Source organism: Lutjanus erythropterus, chromosome 6, assembly GCF_056507025.1.
Source record: "Lutjanus erythropterus isolate fLutEry1 chromosome 6, fLutEry1.hap2, whole genome shotgun sequence".
NCBI lineage: Eukaryota > Metazoa > Chordata > Actinopteri > Lutjaniformes > Lutjanidae > Lutjanus > Lutjanus erythropterus.
This window is the reverse complement of record NC_139322.1, coordinates 42,998,402-43,004,756: the sequence shown is the minus strand read 5'-3', so window position 1 is coordinate 43,004,756 and position 6,355 is coordinate 42,998,402.

Here is a 6,355-nt window from a genome sequence, read left to right as displayed (position 1 = left end):
TGCTGCTAAAACACAAAACTCTCTTAATGACAAAAGCATCAAACAGAGACCAAGGAGGACATTTGTATTAGAGACCACCTCTGATCAGAGACAGAGATTACCAGAGGTACCTTCTCCACACCTAATATAGCCACCTGTTACCATGGCAACTGAACAAACTGTTGATTGAAGCTGTGTGAACGATTAAAAGCTCTGCATAACAGCTATAGAACTTGAGTTTAATATTATGTTGGTAAACTAAAGACCAGTGTGGAGGATTTAGCAGCATCTAGTGTCGAGCTTGCAGATTGCAAACACTTTGTCTCACTTTCCCTTTCCATGATGCTTTCAAGACATGGGAAGTTAAGGGCAACACAAGATTTTACCAAATGCATAATGAAGCAGGGTTGGATTCTTTTGTTGAGAAAATCAAGGTCATAATCTCAAAAACACAAGACAAATTTACCACACAGAAAATCAACATCATATTAAAGACAAATGGGAGAACAGACAGGACATAATCATACCTGACAATGACTGGAATCAAAGCTTCAAACAAATGTTCCTCAACAAAAGAGCACCTTACTGGCAGGGTTATGCTTGAGAAATTATTATAAGGTATTTTAGAACACCCTTTATGGTATCCAAGTATATACAAAACTACTGAAGTTGCTGGAGGGAATGTGGGTAAAGTAACCTGACTATACACTTAGATTTTTTGCATGCACTTGCACGCACTTAAACAAATAACAAAGCTGGAAAAAATTGTCCCCTCTCAAGGTAAACAAGTGGCTGGAAGCAGTTGAGGATATAAAGACAAGGGTACCTACAAAAGCAATGTGAATGGAAAGTTGTTTGAAAAAGATGGGCTTTCTTTAAATTAAATAAAGGCAATGGATCAATAATATATTCAATAAATATGAATGGAATATTAGCTGGATTGTGTCTGAGAAGATGTACTGGGAAATTGTAACAGAAAACAGTAGGAGCAGCATCCCTATCTGTAATGAAATATTGAATCCTTAACTTTCTGTTTTTTGTTTTTTTATTATTATTTTAATTTTGTCATTGTTATTATTACCTTTATTTAATCTATGTGCATATATGTATGTAGGAAGATAGATAGGAAGAATGTATGGATATGTATGCACTGTGTATGTGAGCATGTATGGGCATACATGCTACGATAACAACATCTCCATGGTTTATTTTGTATTTATTTATTTATTATTGCATTATGAATTATTCAGGTAATTATTGTATTTTGTGTATGGGTGAAGGATAACAAAAAGCAAAATCATAAAACAAAATTGTGTTTAAATGGTTGTGTATCAATGTATTAATGATATGTATTGACATAATGAAGTATTGAAAAAACAGGTGATTTAACACATATGAAAACATACTTAGGAATATTACATTTCATTTCTGCCAATAGATTCCCCGTGAATCTTACATCTTTAAGTATACTACAATACAGACAGTAAAGTTACAAGCTCATTCATACTTTCAGGATAAAAACTTTTGGTTTAGATGTAGTTTGATACCAACATTATTATTTCCTCGTTACTATTTTGTCTGCATGTTAATATCTGTTATAACTTTTTTAAATGAACTATCTCAGGATTTGGATCAGTGATCAACATTTTCCTCATTTTATGGACCAAACAACTAATGATTAATCAATAAACTAATCAACAGATTAATTGATGATGAAAATAATTGTTAGTTGCAACCTTATTTGAGACAAGCTGCTTATCTTACAATAACCTACCTACCTACAGTTTAATGCACAATATGTCATTTCTGCTACTTAGAGTCTCTCACATTAAACAGTGACAAAAGACGTAGTTTGATGATGATGTGAATTAGCATGGCATCAGTGCTGTGTATGTGGGAGAAGTTAGTCTTCAAGGCTTTCTAGCAGAAACCTGGCCATTTTAACCCAAACCCTCATTAACCCTCATTTCAAGAATAATTTCAAGAAAGACTAACTTCTACCAACATCCAATGCTCCAGTTCTTTTTAATACATCTGTGTGTGTGTGAGACACAATGTCAACTCACTGAAACTTATTAGAACCCCTGAATTGGTGCCTTGCAGTTAAAATATTAAATAAATTAAAGCTACAAGCACTCCCATGCCACTCGGGGGGTTGGCAGCCACGACTTCATGGCCAGATTTGCCCCAGGCGAAGAGGCTCTGGATTGTCACGGCCTTCCGACATCGTCTTATGGAATTCAACATCGCTTTCTGTTGCCGCTAGGTGGTGCTACGATTTTGTCTCCTGATTGTCATGTGGATGTGTTCAGACTGGGACTTTTATGACACCTATGAAATTTGGTGAGGATTGGACCATGTACACACAAGTAATTTCATCTTTCATGGTGAGACATCAAAAGTCAACGCCACGCCACGGCCACACCGTGTAACGCTGACCAAATGTTTTAATAAGTTTTGATCACACACTTGTCTAGATGGTATACACCAGTTTTGACATCAATCGGATCATTTCTGTAGGAGGAGTTTGTTAAAATCCGACACATGGAAAACGCCAAAAATGGAGGCAAAATTCAAAATGCCTGACTTCCTGTTGGGTTTGGCCTCTGGGTCCAAGAGGCTGTTTTGTGCATCTGGGTGATACATAAGTGTACTGATTTTTTTTTTTTTTTTAAGGTTATTTTTGGGGCATTTTTGCCTTTAATGACAGTGACAGCTGAAGGTATGACAGGAAAGGGGGGAGAAGAGACAGGGGATGACACGCAGCAAATTGGCTGCAGGTGGGATTTGAACCGGCAGCCTCTGCAGAGGACTAACAGCCTCAATACATGGTGCGCACGCCCTACCGACTGAGCTATAGGGGCACCCAAGTGTACTGATTTTTGTGTATATCAGTTAAATGAGCCGTGGGTGCTGCTGTTTAAAGGGTGTGGCATAGCCATTTGGCCACACCCATTAACAAAACTCAAACCATATGTTCAGGTCTGGACTGTTAACATGTGAAGTTTCAGGCAGATTTGACCAAGTAGACAGAAGTTAATGCAACTTCACATGTTTTGGCGAAAGAGCACCTTTGCCACGCTCTCAGGGCAACGCCGTTTGGCGATACATCACGATCTTCAGAATATAGCATAACTAAGGTCTGAAGGCCACTGACCAGATTTGAGTTGGATATGTTGAACATGATCAGAGCAGCACCTCAAAATGTAAAACATGTCATTTCCTATCGCCACCAGAAGGCGCTATGACAATTATTGAATATTTTCATGTAGGTGTATTCAGGGTGGGGCTATTATCAAATGTGAAGTTTGGTGCAGATCAGATCATTTATGCTAAAGTTGTAGCAATTTCGTGTTTCATGGTGAGACGGCAAACTTTGCCACCACCTCACGGCCACGCCCTTTAACGATAGCACGATCTTTTAATAACTTTTGATCACAAAGTCCAAGTCCAAGAGACTTTTTTGTGCATGTGCGTGTGTACCGATTTTCGTGCATATCAGTTAAACGAGCTGCAGGGGCTGCTGTGTAAGGGGCGTGGCCTAGCCATTTTGGCCCGGCCAGCGCCAACAACCCTAATACACGTAAAGTTTCACTGTGACTGATGCGACTGCGAACTTTGGTGAGTTTTTGAATATGTTAAAGTCCCCAAAAATGTGATTCATTTGGTAACTCTTGCATATGACAAATAAAAACGAAAAAAAAACAGAAAATAATAATAATAATAATCATCTAAGCAATTTCAATCCTTGCACCCTAATAAATGTTGCATCACAAAGTGCTAATGTGAGAATAAACTAGCAAGTTGAACTGAATAAGGCCAGAGCTAACGAAATTAGAATTAGGTGACTGTTGTTTAGCTCAACTAAGCTGTTAAAGTAAAGTTAAAGTAAAAAAGTTATTTGCTATGCTATTTTCCTGATCACAGGAGCTCAGGCACAGATCATTCAACACGTCCCAAGTCTGGAAACTGTGAGGAAACAGAAGTGTGAAGAAGCTGAAGCAACATCTTTCTTGGACTGTGAGTGACACATTGGTATGAGTGTCTTCAGGGGTTGCGTTAACCGAATATTTTCCGTCGTTGACCGTTTTTTTAAAACAGTGACGGAAAAAGCTGAAGGTCATCTGTCATTTTGACAGGTTGCAATTCACACTCATAACCACTTGGTTGCGAGTGAGCATATTAATTAGCTATTAGGTTCGTTCGAGATTAACTGCGCCTCGCCTGGAGAGTAGACGAGATCAGGCGGCCGCAGCAGGAGGTGGAGACAAAAAGCTGCAGTCAAGTCAGACAGACTTATGAGAGAGTAGAGGAAGAGACACGAACATCCCATTAGATCACCTGTAGGTTACCTGTAGTCTGCAGATCATGATCATAGCTGAAGAAATAAAGTGTGTTCTTGATCGTTGATTGAAGTTAAAATAGAAGAGATCCTCCTTTTGACGCATGTAACATCTGTTCTTTTATCTGCCTTGAAAAGCACTAAACTGTTCTTTTGATAAGTCATAACCTTTATTATTATCAGACACAAAATATCTGCTTGCTGACAGATTAAAGCTTCATTGCACAACAGAAGACTGATATGTCCAGCATTAAATATTACAATTACACAGAAAATTAGTATTTTATACAACACGTGGTGTTTGTTGTCAAAATTATGAGCCAATCAGAGCCTGTCAGCTTGTCAGGTGACAGCCAGGCGTGTGCAGTCGGTGGAGAGCAGCTGCGGCATCTGGCTCTACAAACTGCGGCCGCCTCGATCTCGTGAGGTTATTGTTGCCCACATGTGCAAGTCGGGATCAAGTCGGGACACAAATCTAACCGACATGCACTATGCGGCGATCACCGCTGATCAATTCTGGGCAGGGCTGGATCATCTCAAACGCACCTAGTGTCACGGCAGCTGAGTGTCAGCAGCTGAAGTTTCTTCAAAAAGCCCATTAACAATGATGGTGTTGATAAAAGAGGTACGGTGTGGATTCTCTGTTCAGCTTGTTTGGACTGAATATTAATTAAAAATGAATCAAAATTAAATGCTATTGAATATGTAATTATTATTATTTTAAAAATTAAAGTGACAGGTAAAAATAGATTATGATGGGATTTTTATGACCCTGTCAGTCAAAATGACAGACAATGAAAAAGTCTAGCGCAACCTCTGAGTGTCTTCATGACTTTCTTCCTCTAAAGCCAGTGTTAGCTGCTGAAGCTATGATGCCTTTGTGTTTTCATACCAGGATGTAGTCACACAACAACATGTCTTGCTCATTTTTCCTCTTCACTGCTGATAAAAGGACCAGGAGTCCCTAGAGAAAACACTTCATGTGCGATAACGTTTGTGTTGATTATGTAAATTGTGAGGGACAACACGTACTCACTAAGTGGTTTCACACTAAATTAAACTAAACTACAACAAACATACCCCAGATTATGACTTTCTTATCTTGTAAAATTATGTTTTAATTCGACAAAAATCATATGTAAAATCTTTGGCATAATTCAAATGAAACAAAACAAACAAAAAAAAATGTCTCACACCACAGACTTCCATTCATATTTTTTGTGAAGTTAGGTCCCATAAAGCACACGAGAAGGGACATAACTTTGCCTCTCTATTGCTGTTGTATAGCAATTACTTAGTAACCAGTCAGTTAATGGAATGATTCAGTACTCACTTAGTACTCAGTACTATGAATCAGTCTACTTTAGGGGACTCAAAAGTGTAAGTAATATAAGGTATTGATGAATTGATTAGGGACCACTTAGTAATTACATGGCACTATGTATCACCATACTTTAGGGGACACAAAAAGGTTAAGTAGTTATAAGATAATGATGAATTTATTGGGCAGTACTTAGTAACTACTCAGTACTATGCATCACTCTAGAGGAAACAAAAAGGGTAAGTAATCACAAGGTAATGGTGAATTAATTAATGACTACTTAGGAACTACTCAGTATTATGTATCACTTTACTGTAGGGGGACACAAAAGGGGTCAAATGAAATCATTAAATAATGGTGAATTAATTAGGAACTACTCAGTAAGTGCTCAGCATTATGTATCACTGTACATTAGGGGACACAAAAAGAGTAATTTAATTTAAATAATTAGCTCAGCTCTGATTAGTTGATTTATCTCCAGCTCCCCCTAAACAAAAGTTTCATAAATAGGTATACCGTATATTCATTCATTCATTCATTCATTCATTCATTCATTCATTCGTTTGTTTGTTTGTTTGTTTTGTTTTGGTTTCGTTTTTCCGCATCCGGATCCAGTCAGTGAGGGAAACGGGACGGTGCTGTGTCGTTGTTCCGGTGTTTTTCCGCCCCCTTCCTCTTGGTTTCGCCCAAACTGGCCTGAGCAGCAGCTCGTC